Genomic DNA, 16,500 nt, shown 5'->3' with positions numbered 1-16,500 from the left:
ATTTGATCAATTTCTCCCTACGTTTCTATCAATTTTTACTTCATATGGTCTTGGGGAATTAAACCTTTTATCATTTTTAGAGACCCTCCTCATCCTTAATAATTCTTTCTGATTTACTTTATATAGCACGACGACCACACATCCTGATTTGCCTAAAATTAGAGTCCTGGTTTACCTTTCTTTTTTTGGTGTAATTCTTAATAATACCTTTTATTCTCAAAGATATGGTCATTTACACAATCAATTAGATATTGATTTCATACGATATTAATATTGCTATGCGAGGTATCATTTGGTCAGTATTTGTTTGATATGTCTATTTCCATGCTTTTGTTTTCAACCTTTGTGTGCCCTAAGTATGTGTATCTCATATATATAAGACAGCATATATCTGGATTTTTTTCCCCACTCAATCTGTCAATCTAAGTCTTTTTTTTTTTTTTTTTTTGGTGAGGAAGAATAGCCCTGAGCTAACATCCATGCCAATATTCCTCTGTTTTGTATCTGGGATGCCTCCACAGCAAGGCTGATGAGTAGTGTAGGTCTGAGCCCGGGATCCGAACCTGCGAACCTAGGCCGCTGAAGCAGAGCATGCAGAACTTTAACCACTCTGCCATGGGGTCAGCCTGAATCTGCGTCTTTTAATTGGTACATTTAGTTCATTTACATTTGTTGTCATTATTAATATACTTGGACTTGTTTCTGTTGTCTTAATCAGGGCTGAGACTAGTGTGAAGCAAGTGTGGTTCCCAGGGTGCAAAATTTGAGAAGGCACTCACTCTTTGGGCTGTGCAAGTTCAAGGTCAGCACCTACAGGTGAGTACCTCGTTAAATTTTGTGCCCTAGGAACCACCCTAGTGCCAGAATAGCTCTTAATGTCTTACTCAGTTTGTCCCACTCTTGCAATGTCTTTACAAATTAACATTTGTTTCCCCCATCAAATTAGATAAATATTTAGCACATTCTCATAGTCCTTGGCGTCCTTCATTTCTAACACCATCGTACTGACATTATCTTCTATTGCAGCACCGTCCAGCACAATGGCCACACGCCACATGTGAAATGCGGTTAGTCTGAACTGAGATGCCCTCTAAGCATGAAATACACACTGGATTTTGAAGAGTTAGAATGTAAAAGATCTCATTAACAGTTTTTTATTGATTATATGTTGACATGATATTGTTTTGGATATATTGGGTTAAATAAAAGTACTATTAAAATTAATTTCACCTGTTTTTAATTTTTTCATGTACCTTTTGTTTAAAATGACTTATGTGGCCAGAATTCTATTTCTCTTGGACAGTGCTGATCTAGACTTTAATTCTGGGTAACTATAAACATGTTTTTTCTTGTTCTTTGGTCTTAGCATCTTTTAGAGGATGATAGCCAACTTTTCTAAGGTATTTGATCACTTTTATTTCTATGTTTCTTGCAGCAACTCCTAGATTTGTTTCTCTCCTTATTCAAGCCTTGAGGCCTTGTATAACAGAATATTTATTTCATGCCCTGATATTTGAGTGGCAGTTTGGCTGGATATATATTTCTAGGCTCTAAGGTCACTTCCTTCAATATTTTTTCAAATATTGAAAAGTGTGCTCCATTGTCCTCCTGCATCCACTGTTGCCGTTGGGGAATCTGCTGTCAATCTGATTTTGGTTCTTTGTATGAACTACTCTTTTCCTCTAGAAGCTTTCAGAATTTTCTTTGTCTTTGATAGTCCTATAATTCACTATAAAGTATCCAGGTGTGATTCCACCCCCCCCCTTATTTTTTCTCTTTCTTGTTCTATAGGCTGTTTCATTCTAAAGTATTTCATTTTTTTTTTTTTAATTCTAGCAAATCTCTGTCCCTTATTTCTTCACCTATTTCCTCCTTTTCATTTTATTCCTCTGTTTTTCTGAGTCTGATTATCTGGATGTTGGCACTGAAACCTAAATCACTCATATTCCTTTGCTTTTCTTTAATATTCTTCTTTTGGTCCTTCTTTTAAAGGATTTCCTCGATCTGGATTTCCAGTTCACCATTTTGTTTTCAAGTTGCATCCGTGCTGTTATTTATTCCCGTCAATGTGCTCTTTACTTCAATTACTGATATATTTTATTTCTTATGTGTGGGTTTTTTTTTTAATGTTTCCTTATTATTGTTTCGTTCTCTCTTATTTCTTAATACTTTATTGAGCTGGTTTTGACTTCTTGGACTTGAACAACATTTCTTCTTCTGATGGAATCTGTAATCCAGTATTTGTTTTTGTCTGTTTGTCTTGGAAATGGCTATGCTGCTCAAATGTCATTTGCTGTTTTGACTTGTGAGCTGGGTGGGGCTGGGGGATGGGAATTGGCGTCTCTGTCAGGCAATATTTATCGATGAAGACTGGACTTTGGTCCACATTTGGCCCAGGGAGATGGGTGGGTACAGATAAGTCCCAGACCCCCCTTGCCACCGTCAGTCAGTCTGTTGAACAAACTCCCCGGGTCACCTCTCCATCCTTTGCCCTGGGGATAAACAATTCAGGAAGAGAGTTCTTTGGATTGAGATTCCCTTGGCCTGGTGCTATGGAAAGGGAGGTGTCAGAGAAGGAAAGTAACTGCCTGGGGTTTGTCTTTTCCCACCTGTTTTTCTCAGCTCCTCACAAGCGCAGGACTTCTGAGATGCCTGGATTTTTCTCCTGGGGACATCTGGACCACAGCTCTGAGTCAGCATCGGTTTGCCCTTAGTGTTGATGGGGGAGGAGCAAGCGCAGAGCCCGCAGTTTCTTTTCTTTCCACAGCCAGTTCACCAAGTCCTGCTTCTGGTCAAAGCGGCCCCCTCCCTTCACAACAGCCCCCCTCCATCCGCCAGAGTTTTCTCACAATTTTATCAGTTCTCCTTCTATAGTTCCTCCTGGGTTTCTCTTGTGAGAGTCAGCACTCTTGCTGATTCAGCATCTTAATTGAAAGTAGAACTGGAATCCACTTTTTTTTCCTGAGGAAGAGTAGCCCTGAGCTAACATCTGCTGCCAATCCTCCTCTTTTTGCTGAGGAAGACTGGCCCTGAGCTAACATCCATGCCCATCTTCCTCTTCTTTATATGTGGGATGCCTACCACAGCATGGCTTGCCACGCAGTGCCATGTCCACACCCAGGATCCAAACCAGCGAACCCTAGGCCACTGAAGTGGAACGTGTGCTGCGCCACCAGGCTGGCCCCGGAATCCACTTTATAGGATGTTTACTGAGTGCTACTCTGCTAACCACTGTGCTGGGTGCCACAGAGCCCTCAGTGAGCGAGGCTGGTCCATTCCTCACTTCACACAGTTGCTTTCAGAGCAGTGAAGAAAGACATTAAATAGGCAGTTTCACGGCCAGTTAATTCATGGCAATTGTGACCAGTTCTAGAAAGGAGACAGACTAGGAGCCTTGAGAATGTATGGGAGACTCATCCTAGCGGGTTAGGGAAGGCTTCCTCGAAGAAGTGGCATTTGAACTGATCCTGAGATACTGGAGAAATGCTAGCATTAGCCACTGGGAGGACGAGAGTTGGTGGGTAAAAGATAAAGGCGGGTGTGTAAGACAGAAGGGCACTTGCTAAGGTGGGATTTTTTTTTAATTGTTTGTAATTAGAGTTAATTACAAAGTAGAGGTTTGATCAACATAATAAAATGTTCTTTTTAAAAATACAGTGATTGGGTAGTTTATTTATTTAAAAGCTCAGAAACAATAAATCCATTTTTTGCTGATAAGTCTCAATCGTTTCTTAAGTAACAAAAATAGCTATTTTGGGTAAAAACAAAACTATCATGGTAGCTGGCACATACAGTGCCACTGAGGAGGGGCAGGAGGCCACCCGTGGCTCAATAAACTGAACAAAGGGTGAGAGATGCTAGAGGGGCAGACAGGGCCTTCTTCACGGGCAGCGATAGGATTTGGGGCTGGATTGTGAGAGCAGTGGGAAGCCACTGGAGAGGGTAAGTAGGAGAGTGGCAGGATCAGAGTTGTCGTTTTAGAAAATGACTGTCACTGCAATGAGGACAGACAGTCGGAAGCAAAGAGATCTGTGAAGCAGCTACTGCAGGCGTCCGGATAGAGATGATGGTGGTGGAGAGTGGGTGCTGGCAGTGGATGTGGAGGAAGGAGGGGCTGGACTTCGTAGGACCTGGGGACTGGATTGGATGCAGAAGCCCAAATGGTGATGCTGAGCGTTGACGAATGATATCTTGGAGGAGAAGCAGATTTGTAGGGGAGATGGGGAGTTGAGTTTGGACACGTTGACTTTGACCTGCCTGTTAGATGTTTAAGTGAGATGCCCGAGCTGGGGATAGAGGTGTGGCTAGGGAGTCACTGGCCTGCAAATGGTACCCGAATCTGTGGGAGTGATGTGGCTGCAGTGTTTCTCAGTGCAGGGAGAGTATTGAACCTGGAGGTGGACTGTCTTTTTGGTGACATTGTCCTCTGGCTTCTCTGGCCCCCACCCACTAAATGCTGGTAATGCAACCTCCACCCCATCGTTGTGACAACCCCGAATTGCCCTCACGCATTTCCCAATGCCACCTCCCCTTGAGAACTCGTAGCCTACAGAGAGGATACAGAATGAGAAGAGGAAAACCTAGGACAGATTCTGAACACCGAGGTTTTGTAGAGAAAGAGGAGCTGGCAAAGAAAGCTGAGAAGAAGTGGCCAGAGAGACAGGAGAACTACCAGGAATGCGCCGTGTCAGGTGGAAGCCGAGGGAAGAGAGTAATTTTAGAAGAAGTGGGAGGTCAATTGTACTGAGTGCTGATGAGAAGTCAAGTGGAGACCCAACATGTATCTGTTGCATTTTAGAGCCTGGAAATCAATGAGGATCTTCGGAACGCTGGGTCCATGGAGTGTGGGTGAGGGTGTCAGCCAGGGTGAGGTGGTTGGAGAAAAGGGAGAGGAAGACAGCCGGGGGGGGGGGACGTCCGTGAGCACACCTATGCGTGTGCATATACATATATTCATCCATGGCGGCTGCACGTCCTGGATTTTCTAGGACAGTAGCATTGAAAAAAATTTAATTCTTTCTCACAAAGCCAATTAATTAAAAATACACTTTAGTAGAATTAAACTTTAGAATTTTGTCATAATTTTCAGACAAGTCAGAAAAATGATCCACTTAAGACTCCTCATCATAGTTTTAGTTGAGAAAAACTTCTTTCTTGTTTTTAAGAAACAAACCCAACTAACACTGAATATTCCAGTGATGCTGTCATCACTCAGGAAACTTCTGATACCCTGGCCAAGGACTGAGCTGTGGCTTTGCGGGAAATTCCAGAAGCAGAATTCCCACACGTTTTGAGCAGTGGCCCGTTGCTGACACAGGCTTCTGTGAGGAAAAGCAAAGAATGATGTTGGCCTGAGGGCTTCTGAAATGATTCTTAGGAGGGTGAGTCACTCTAATACTGTAGGCTTGGTCCTACTCAAGCCTGTTTGAAAGAGGAGGAATGATCAGCTGGATTTAATATTAACCAGGAAGAATTGGTAGAGAGGACAGACAATTCAGCTTTCCCTGAGTCATCATCTGGCAGATTCGGTCCCGGCTGTGGGCATCGGATATGATCTTTACTTTTCAGTCTGTAGTTTCTTAAGTTGCTTCATTCTGTACTTCCGTGTCTGAATCACTCAACATGATTGATTCTCTCTGCCCCGTATTTATGGTTTCTCCTATTTCACAGCTAGTTTGAAGAAAAGTTGTAACACAGTACACACAAACACACCCCAACAAGTCAGTACTAATCCCCACCACGCACCATGTGCTCTGCTGGTTTTATTCTATTCCATTCGATTCCATTCCACTTCTTCCTTTCCTTTAATGCTGTCTGAGACTCAGGACAGAGATTTCATGACCCATGAGTAGGTCTCAGGCCGCAGCTTGGAAGCATTCGTTTGGAGGAAGGAGGAGAAAACCCACAGGCCACGGTAAGCGAAGGGGTGATTGAAAACAAGAACCGATGAGGTCACCTCTTGGGTTCACAGGAGTCATGCCAATGCCGTGAGAGGCCCTCTCCTTCCAGCTCTCCTCCGCATTCTTGGCCGGGGCAGCCACAGAGGTGAGGTGGCCTCGTGCCATAGCTGTGTCCCAGGCAGCTGTGTCCCTCTGTGACCCTGCTCAGAGGTCAGCCGTAGACAGCACGGCTGAGCCCTGCTCCACAGTGGCCTGTGGGCCTCCTTTGCCTCCCTCCAAGTCAGGGTTTTCCAAACTGAAGTTTGGGACCTATTCGTGGGTCCCAAATTTAGCGAGTCTCAGACATCATTAGAAAAGAAAAAAAGAAAGGGAAAGACATGGACTAGAATAGAATAAGAAAAGTAGAATAGAAAACAGCAGAGCACATAGTACACAGGAAGGACAAGTAGCGACCTGTTTCAAGTGTGTGTGTGTGGTGAATGGTGTGTGTGGTGACTGGTGTCTGTGGTGTGTGGTATGTTATATGTGGGGTGTGCATGTGGTGAATGGTGCATGCGTGGTATGTGGTATGTGTGAGTGGGTCATGCATGTGATATAGATGTATTGGATTGTAATCAGAAACGGCTTTAGAGCCAGCCCTGATGGCCTAGTGGTTAAAGTTTGGCGTGCTCCACTTCGGCAGCCCAACGTCAGTTCCCGGGCACAGAACCACACCACGTGTCTATCAGTAGCCATGCTGTGGGGGCAGCTCACACAGAAGGACTAGAAGGACTTACAGCTGGGACATACAACCATGCACTGGGGCTTTGGGCAGGAAAAAAAACCCCAGGAAGATTAGCAACAGAGGTTAGCTCAGGGCGAATCTTTCCCAGCAAAAAAAAAGAAATGGCTTTAGCCCAAGGCCAATGAAGCTTGGACTTCAGGGCCCCAGCCCCTTGCAAAGCCCTGTACCTATTACAGTGTTTGTAAGGCTCTATCGTATTATTTTTCTCTCACTTGCTTTCCACAGAGCAGCCCCACCATTTCGCTGATAGGTAAATTTGGTCCCTCTGCTCCCCTGCATAAGCCCTCCTGGGCTCCCACTGCCCTTGGAATAAAATGCAGACTCTTCCACTGGGCCCCCAGGCCGCCTGTTCCTGTGCCTGCTTCCTGCTCCAGTCTTATTAGGGCCTCTCCTCACCCCACTCCCTGCTCCTCCTATGCTCAATTAGCGTCCTGCCCTCAACGCGTCCTTTGCCTCTGTGGGGGTTTGCATGCAAATGCTGTTCCCTGACCCCCCAGAAGACTCTTCCACCTCTTTTCTGGCTCCTCCTTACCTTCCTGGATTCAGCTGTCTCTTCCTCCAGGAAGCGCTTCCCTTCCCCAAGTGTGGGCCAGGTGACCCTCCTGTCAAGTCCACGGCATCCTATACTTCCACCTTGATAGCACTGTGACACCCTCTGGAGGTCTGACTTGTCCCCACGCTGTGTGATTCCCCGCCTTGTCCCGTGCCTGCCATGCAGCAGCCCCTCCTGCCTTCTTACCTGGCACTGGATGCTGCTGTACCTGCTCACCACCCACTGTCATCCCTCACAGCAGCCTCAGTGGTCAGAGCTGTTACTGTAACCACAGGACCAGGAGCAGAACTTACCACCCCAACATACGCCTCTCTGGCACAAGGATTATTTAGAGCTGATAATTATTAAGAAACAGCAGACACGGGAAAGCTCTGAAAACCTAGGAGAAGTTACCCTTTGGTAAGGGAAATAAACATTTAGAAGAGAAATCTCCATTTGCAACGGTGTCTCTGTCTCTGCCAGGAAGAGAAAGACCCTATAAACCTCTAGACACTCTTATTGACGGCGAAGACAATGGCTTGCATAACAACTTTACCCCTGTTTACCATAGTTTACCTGGTCATCGTCATTGACTGACCCCATGTCAACAACGGGATGTTAAAGCTGTTTTTTAGGGCAGCGAGCCAGCCAGGAGCATGTATGGAAGAGAAAATTTGACCTGCCAATTGAAACTCATCCTGTGAGCACATCTGCGTACCAGCCTGCCCTCTATGATCCCTTAAATTATACCCTACACCTTGGATGGGCAAGATAAATTTGAGAGGTTGATCTGTCTCTGTGCTAGTTGACCTCGCAATAAAGGCTTTCTTTTCTCAAAAGCTAGTGTGCCATGGGGTTGGCTTCTGTGTGTGTTGGGTGGCAAGCCCTTGCTCAGTAACACTATCATGTCCCCAGTTTTACAGATGAGAAAACAGAGGCCCAGAGAAGTTAAGTAACTCACTCAAAGTCACACAGTAAATGGTGAAGCCACGATTCTAACCTTAGGGTCTAGCTTCAGAGTCCCCTTTGTGAACACAATGCAGAAGGCATTCAGTGAGAACTGGTGAGATGTATTGTTAAGAGAATAGAAAGTTAAAAGCTATATGTCACCTTAACTGATCTTTCAAAAGGGTGGATCATGTTGCAGAGAATTCAGGGGACTCCCTAGGTGGGGTTGGGAATGACAGGTGGCATGGGGACTGGGGGGCACTGGATTTCCCTGCAAATGCCCACCGGAGTGCTGTGGGGGCTAGAGGTAGCCTGGGGGTGGAGGAGGTCCAGGATGGAGGATGGGGCTCCAGTGAGGTGGGTGCAGAGTGGGAGAAGAGGAGAGAGAGGGGGAGCAACTCCTCCCACCCCCTTGGGGCACAGGGAGAACCAAAATATCAAAGCACATATTGTGAGGCTGTTTGCTGTGGAATATGTGACATAACCTTTGACCATTGCACCCACCCCCCCCACACTCCCCCCCTCCACCGCCCAATACATCATTATCCAGAGTGCTCACAATGCTTTGCTTGTGTGAGCGGGTCCTCTGGCAGAGCTCAAAGAAATCCTCAGATCGTACTGGCATAAAGAGAGGGAGATTCTAAGGACCCGGGGCCAGTGAGCTCACATCCTGGGTCGAGATATTGACAGATCCGGGACTATCACACTTGGATGGTGACAGGGGCCCAGCTGACTTCCAGGTCCTGCAACAAATGGCTGAGTGAATCAGCGTTGATTCAGAACAACCTGGTATTTCGTGGAACGGCGGGTCCCACAGCCCGAGGGGATGGAAAGCCTCTCCCACCTCTGGACTCAGACTATGGCTCTGAGTCTCTTTCAAACAGTAAATGAAACCTCCAATGTCCTGACATGCCCCATGAGATGAGTAATCTCACGTAAGGTAAGTGCACTTCAAGCAAAGACTCCTGCTTTAAGCAAAGACTTGTTCTTTTCTGGTCGCATCTACTGCACCGGGGGTGCTAATGGTGTGTTTTGCATAAAATCTCTGATACACGAATGCATAAAGAAGTATATACAACAATTTTCTAGTGACGTTTACTTGCAATTAACGGATTATGGAGTCAGACAACTGGTTACTATTGAGATGCATTTGCTCATTCTTGAGACAGCTCTTTAGACCGGCAGACCACATTTTGGGCCTGCAGGGTGAGCTCCGTGGTGGGCCTAGGGGCCGTTAGCCTGACGTCTCAGGAACTTGTAACACCCTTGTCCTGGCTCCGACGCCCTGAGTCAGGGGCGTCGTGGACTCGGCCCTGTTTGCATGGGGAACGGAGGGTGCTCGGTTGAAGTCAGATTGCTGTTGTCTACCTGCAGGATCGACGAGGCCCACCAGGCCCGAGGAGGCTTCCTAGTGCGACCCCAGGCTGCCAGAGCGGAACTACCCCCGCCTTGGGTGCACGGAGCTGAGGCGGGAGAGGGGATTCAGGAGGGAGGAGAGAGCCTATGGCACTGGGCTTGACGATGCCTGGGAATGCTCTGACTATCCTGGCTTCAGCATCTGCAACTCCCCACTGGGGACTTTGGGAACCCCACTTGGCCTCCGCAGACGGCTGCCAGCTGCCCTGCTTGTGTCCTGACCTCATCGTTTCCCTTCTGTATCTTTAGATACGTGAGCGCGCCTGACGTTACCAAGAGGTGCCTGGGTCTGGGCTTTCTATCAATCTGAGCACACCACTGATGTGTACCAATATGGCAAGGGAACAAAGACCTTTGAACTTCAAAGACTGTTTATTTTTTTGTGTGCGTATGAGAGGAAGATTGGCCCTGAACTAACATCTGTTGCCAATCTTCCTCTTGTTGCTTGAGGAAGATTGTCGCTGAGCTAACATCTGTGCCAGTCTGCCTCTATTTTATGTGGGATGCTGCCACAGCATGGCTTGATGAGTGGTGCTATGTCCGCGCCCAGGATCTGGACCCACGAACCTTGGGCCGCTGAAGAAGAGCACACGAACTTAACCACTACGCCACCAGTTAGCCTGGAGGCCTATTATCATGGGAGTAAAAATAACATAGGTGATCTAATTTTTGGAAAACAGTGGAAAAACATTTAAAAATATACATTTTTTTCAAAGCTAACAAAATTGAAAACAGGTGGCTGTTATGGGCCGAACTGTGTCCCTGAAAAATTCATATATTGACGTTCTAACCCCTAGTAGCTCAAAATGTGACTATATTTAGAAATAGGGCCTTAAGGAGGTAAACAAGGTAGAATGAGGTCATTAGGGTGGGCTCTGATTCAGTAGGACTGGTGTCCTTATAAGAAGAGGAGATCAGGACACAGACACGGAGAGAAGACAGCCGTCTGCAAGCCAAGGAGAGAGGCTGCAGAAAGAGTCAACACTGCTGGCACCCCGATTGTAGGCTTCTGGCCCCCAGAGCCGGGAGAGATCAAATTCCTATTGTTTAGGGCACCCAGTTTGTGGTACTTTGTTACGGGAACCCTAGCGGACCAACCGTGGCCATCTTGTTAGGATCTGCGTCAACTTTTATGCTAGGGAACAGCTCCCTCTGGTGGCTCTTTAAGTTTAAGGCCAAATGCCCTGGAAACAAGGAATTCTGCGTTTGGACAGCACAGAATTAAGAAGAAAGCACTTCGATGCTTCTTTATAAAATCTCTTATAAAATATAGACTGTAGAATCTTTATAGAATTTTTCATGGAATCCTTCACCTGGAATCAGAGTTGATATTAAAATATTCAGCAACGGGAGTGGCTCCTCCCTGCTGTGCCCAGTGTGGAGGCTGGACGGGGAGGAGGTGGCGGGGAGGGTCCTGGGGGAGGGACTGAGTGGCCAGGACAGTGTGGGGCGCAGTGGGGGTGGGGGGAGCGACGATGCACCAACCCGCGTGGAAGATGTTGCTGTGCTGGGCGTCTGGCTGAAGATCAGTTTGTAATCATATAAAAATAGTTTCCTACACTTCCTGATAAAACCGAAAATCTGTAACTTAGTCTGGTGCTCTGGAACAGTCCGCACGCAAGTCCTCTCTGCTAAGCAGGAAATCACTGTCGTGCTGTGGTTTGGCACAGCGACCGCAAGTCAGACTCATGCTGTTTACCCCGCTCTCCTCCTGGTGGTCAAGCTGCGTTGCTAAGCCTAGAACAAGACAGCAGGTCTGGAGACGCAGCCCGGTGCATCGCTCGCAGTTCGAGTGCTAAGCTTTCCAGCACTTTCAGCCTGCATGATTGCTACGGTAATTTGTGCCCCCAAAGCTATCATGAAAACGGAAAAATCAGCCCCTAGAACAGTGCTTGGTACACAGAGTAGGTGCCCAATAAATATTTTTTCCGAATGAGTGAATGGAGATTAGACACCATCGCGGCCTGTGTTGCAAACTTGGGTGGCCCCTGGCTACTCTAGATGGTCTCGACAAAGTGAGGACTCCGTCTGTTGTACAGTCTGGGGAAGACAAGAGCACATTTCTGCAACATGCACAGAGCGCACCTCTTCTAGACACAAATGAGAAAAGTCGGGGTGAAAGCACAGAAGAGGCTAGCCTGTCCAGACTCAGCTTCCACGACCCAGTCTTATAAGAGGACCTGGCCTTTGACAGAGGGACTGTCCTGCCATGTCCAGGCTGCATGAAGGGGAGAGTGTGGTCAAACCATTCCCCTTAGAAGGACAAAGTAGCTTCCACCGACTCTGAACTTGGACCTCCCATTCATTCGACCAGTCATGCCTTCAGGAAGCATTGACTGAGCGCACCCTGTGTGCCGGCGCGTGCAGGGGATACGCCAGTGAGCGCGGGGGACACAGACCCTCCTTTCTGGGAGCTTGAGTGCTCATGGGGAGGAAGACAATTTCACAAGGGCCTGGAATTGTGATGAGGCTAATTAGGGAGAAGTATAGGGTGCCAGGGCAACAGGAGAATGGAAAACCAAGCAACTTCCAGCTGCGAGGACCTGGGAGGGCTTAACTGAGATGGTCGCCTCCGGGGGAGACCGGAAGGAGGAGGGGAGAGGGGCTTGTGAGGAAGCATTTCAGGAAGACAGGACAACCCGAGTCAAGGCTCCAGGCAGCACGCACACCCGACAGGACTCAAATCCAGCTGTGGGGCTGTGGGTGGGACCCGGTTCCCACGGAGGCCACCTCTGCTTGCCAAGACCACACCTGGGCTGCGCCAGCCTGGAGGGTATGCCTTGTCCAGACTCGCACAAAGTAGCCTTGTGGGCTGGCAGGTCCCAAAGCCTGGCTCATTTGAGAAACTGAAAGTGCGCCAACTCACCAGGAGTAAAGCCTCTTTGCCAGTCACCAGCTGCTCCTCATTTTGAACTGTCCTCATCTTCACCTCTTTACCTACAGGTACCAGACTCTCTGTCCAGGTAAAACCACCCTCCATCCATCGACCTTGTCCCTCAGGGAGATGTCACTTATCCCTCTGCATAAATTCTCACCTCCTCTGGCTCCAGCCAAATGCCTCACTGCTTACATTCCATTAGAGTCGCCCAAGGCCTTGGTTGGTTGTGGCTGTCACTCTACGCCCAGTGCATGGCACATAGTAGGTGTGCAATATAATGTGTAGTTGAGTGAATCTGTTTTCAAAAACATGGGGACCTTCCTATGGGAACATCTCTTACTCTGCCCAAATGCAGTCCTCACTGTAACATCATTTAGCACTCACTTCTGTGCATGCATCGAAGCTGACTCAAACTCTTCATGTCTAACATTCCATCTCTCTGAAGCTACATCAGCCCTCCAGCCTCCACCAAGAACAAAAGAAAGCAGCCTCAGAACACAATGCATGGAGGAGCACGCTCTGGATGCTGCAGAGGCAACCCTCAGTGCTCTCTCCTAGCTTATTAACTCTTATTTTAAGCACAATGATAACTAATACTAATTCTCTGTTGTCATAGCCACCTGTAGATTAGAAATTATAAAAAGATAGCATGGGTGGGGCTGGCCCCGTGGCCGAGTGGTTAAGTTCACGCGCTCCACTGCAGGCGGCCCAGTGTTTCATTGGTTCGAATCCTGGGCGTGGACATGGCACTGCTCGTCAAACCACGCTGAGGCAGCGTCCCACATACCACAACTAGAAGGACCCACAATGAAGAATATACAACTATGTACCGGGGGGCTTTGGGGAGAAAAAGGAAAAATAAAATCTTTAAAAAAAAAAAAGATAGCATGGGTAATTGAGGGTGGGGCGGAAAGAGGGAAAAGAGGAGGCTAGCAGAGTTAGAAACATGAATGACATTGACAAACGACAATGGATGGCTAATCTACCATCATCATTATTGGGCTTGAGAAAGGTCTTACCAGGTTCCAATCAGGATTAGCTCAGCCACTGCTGCTGCTTTTGGGGCTCGCTGCACAACACTCTTCCAGAGACACATGCCAGGCAGACGGTTCTGCTTTTCTGTTCCAGTTCATCTTTGGTGGTTCCCTCTGTAGTGTGACCATCAGCCCCAAGCCAGGCTGACTCCCTTCTATTTCTTCCTCCTCAGACTCAGCTTCTGAAACACCATAGAACCGACACTGTCAGTTTTGATTATTTGAAAAAGCTGGATAACAACCATGGAGCATTTTTTTCTCAACTTCTAATTAGCTGCAACTTGGTGATCACTCAGCCCTAAATAACATAATTTCCTCTGAGCCTAAGAAGATGCTTAAAATTGAGAAGTTCCTGGCTTACACAATATGTTATTCTTTTTTCTTTTCCTGGCATCTGCCTTGGGGTTGAGATGTCATGTCTTAACTTCTCCTTCCCCAAAGGGTCAACCCAACTCGTGTGTGGTTCCTTCTGAGTCTTTTCCTGCCCCACCCACAATCCAAAGTTCACAGACACAGCTCCCATCTCCGTCTCAGGCTGGCTCCTTCCTCGATTCTGTCCTAAAATGACTGAGCTGTCGTCTCAAATAAGTCCAATCACCCCAGCGTGTATAATTCCTGTTTTCTGCATGTAGGTCATATCTTTGTTCCCTAACACATCAACAAATATTTAGTCACTTTGTACTTCTGTGCCCAGTATTCTGTAAAGTGTGGTGGGAGATACAAAGACTGGAAACTCCAGTCTTGCCAACTAGAGTCATCTAAACATCCATGAGTACAGGAAAGCACGAGGTACGCAGCCCAGAACACTGCAGCACCAAGCAATGGCTCCTCGTCTCTCTCCTCCGTGATGCACAGGAACCGTGGTCTTTCCAGTTGTGATGCATCCTCCTGGGCTAGCAGTCGCCCCACCTCTTTCCCAATCAAGAAAACCTATGGAATTTGAGGGGGGGGGATATTATCAAAGAGACACTCAAATCTCTACTCTATTTCTCAGAAGACTCAGCATTTAGAAACAGTAATACTTAGTAACAAATCACCATATCACACCTTATACAGAGCCAAGCCGCGGCTGAGGATGGCTGCAAAGATAGGGCTATCTTCTGCAGATAGATCGTACTTCAAAGAAATAAGCCGAGTTTTGGAGCTACCTTAATTGCTGATTGCAACTGGCAGAACAACTCTGTGCTGAGAGATAAGCTTTTGGAAAGGGGAAGTTGCTGGTACAGTCTCATGGTTGATTGTGGTCCACCCTTACTCAGGAGGACTGCGTGAATGTGTGTGTCTGCACATTCGAGCTCCAAGGCCAGAGCTGTCACTCCTGGGTCTCTCTGCTTCTGAAATTCCTTGTGTCAAAACAGGGGGAATCTTAATTCCTCCCTCGCAAAGGCTGTTGTGAAAATTCAACTAAAATAATTTTCTGAGACCCCTCAGCACTGTGCTGGCGTTAAGCAGCTGCTTGATAAATATTTGCTGGGTGGAAAGAATGGTATTTACTTAAGAATTTGTTACATAATTTTTCTTGATAAAAATAGATGAGTGATAACTCCAAGTAGTTATCGTGTTGAAATAGGAACGGGTGGAAACTGTTGTAAGTGGAATTCCCTAAAGAAGAGGTGAGCTCGTTATCATTGTCTCACAGGCTTCCGTTAATCCAGTACCTTCCTTGCTTCCCTTCCTTCTATCAGGAATTGTTCCGTGGGTGAGCTCCGATCGCAGGGGGCTGTCATAATTAGACCAAGGTCATGCATCTGTCCCCTGTGGGCCAGTTATCTCAGCTTGGCTCCATGTCCATACACATTGATTTTAACCCAGCTGGCAGGCTCACAAATGTGTGACCACGTCCCAAAGGACACCAGGGGGAAGGGTTTCTGTGGATCTGGCAAATATCTCGTGTCTGCTGGAGAAGCAACTCCTCGGGCAGCTCTGTTATGCTCATCGTGACCTGAAGGTGGCGCTGTTTCTCAAGGAAGGAAGGCGTGGGGATGCTGGTACCCTGTTTTAAAACGGATGTGAAATGATAGACCATCATTTCAGATATAGACAGAGTTGGAGAGAATCTGCAACTCCCTCACTTTTCCATGCAAGCAAACTGAGACTCAGTGATATAAAACTCTTGCTGGAAGTCACAACACAGGGCAAGTCTAGACGCGGGTCTCTTGGATAATAAACTTTTGCAATTTTCACTATGCTAAGGATTTCCTGGTCCTGAAAGGTATCAGGCAATGAATAATGATTAAAACAAAGTTGAATGAATCATTGATACCTAAACTGGAGATATTGCCAAAGAATCAAATTGTCATTGAATTTCAAACATCTGTTACTCCTAATCGCAGGCCAGATTCAAGCTGTTTTGGTTTTTATTATAAAAGCCTTTTTATACATCTGTGGTTTAACAGATGATTTATTTTCTTTTTCTATACATCTGAAAGAAGCAAAATAATTGGTAGGAGTGGAATTTTATTCTATACTGACTTTTTTGTTTTGAAATGTAGGTAAGTAAGCACGATTTCTATTTAAATGATCATACTTGAGACAACATGTGGGCTTTTGTTATTTTTTTGTTTTTCTTTTGGTGAGGAAGATTCACCCTAAGCTACCATCTGTTGCCAATCTTTCTCTTTTTGCTTGAGGAAGATTGTCCCTGAGCTAACATCTGTGCCAGTCTTCCTCTATTTTGTATATGAGACGCTGCCACAGCCTGGCTTGATGAGTGGTGTGTAGGTCTGTGCCCGAGACCCAAATCCACAAACCCCGGACCGCCGAAGCAGAGTGCGCAAACTTAACCACTGTGCCACTGGGCTGGCCCCAACATGTGGGTTTTTAAAAGGTGCTCATGGATAGCAGCCTGGTAATGAAAATAATTCCAAAATAGCTATTTTTAACCCCTCTTGTAACTTATTGAAAGTGGAGCATATTACGGAGAGGGTGTGGCAGGTACATCCCCACAGGCATGTACAGAATAAGAATTCAATCTTTTAGAAGGTTTCTGTTGTGAAAATCACTTTTTT

At 46.7% G+C, this 16,500-nt stretch overlaps 1 protein-coding gene across 3 annotated transcripts in view; it reads right to left on the bottom strand.

Annotated features, from left to right (window-relative positions):
- LOC106832843 (interleukin-10 receptor subunit beta) overlaps positions 1–14,051 on the bottom strand; it is an 86,696-nt gene extending 72,645 nt beyond the window's left edge. Inside the window, exons 1-2 of one of the 3 annotated variants that reach the window (XM_070488793.1) lie at positions 13,854–14,051; positions 13,478–13,674 (exon numbers count right to left, since the gene is read on the bottom strand). The gene's annotated coding sequence lies outside the window, so the exon portion shown is untranslated. Of the gene's footprint in view, positions 1–13,477 lie in introns of all 3 variants that reach the window. The other 2 variants (XM_044750824.2, XM_070488794.1) reach the window with 2 other exon arrangements.
- Between the last annotated feature and the right edge of the window lie 2,449 nt (positions 14,052–16,500).

Source organism: Equus asinus, chromosome 18, assembly GCF_041296235.1.
Source record: "Equus asinus isolate D_3611 breed Donkey chromosome 18, EquAss-T2T_v2, whole genome shotgun sequence".
Taxonomy (NCBI): domain Eukaryota; kingdom Metazoa; phylum Chordata; class Mammalia; order Perissodactyla; family Equidae; genus Equus; species Equus asinus.
Note: the sequence above shows the minus strand (reverse complement) of the source record. Positions and strands in the feature narration are given on the sequence as shown.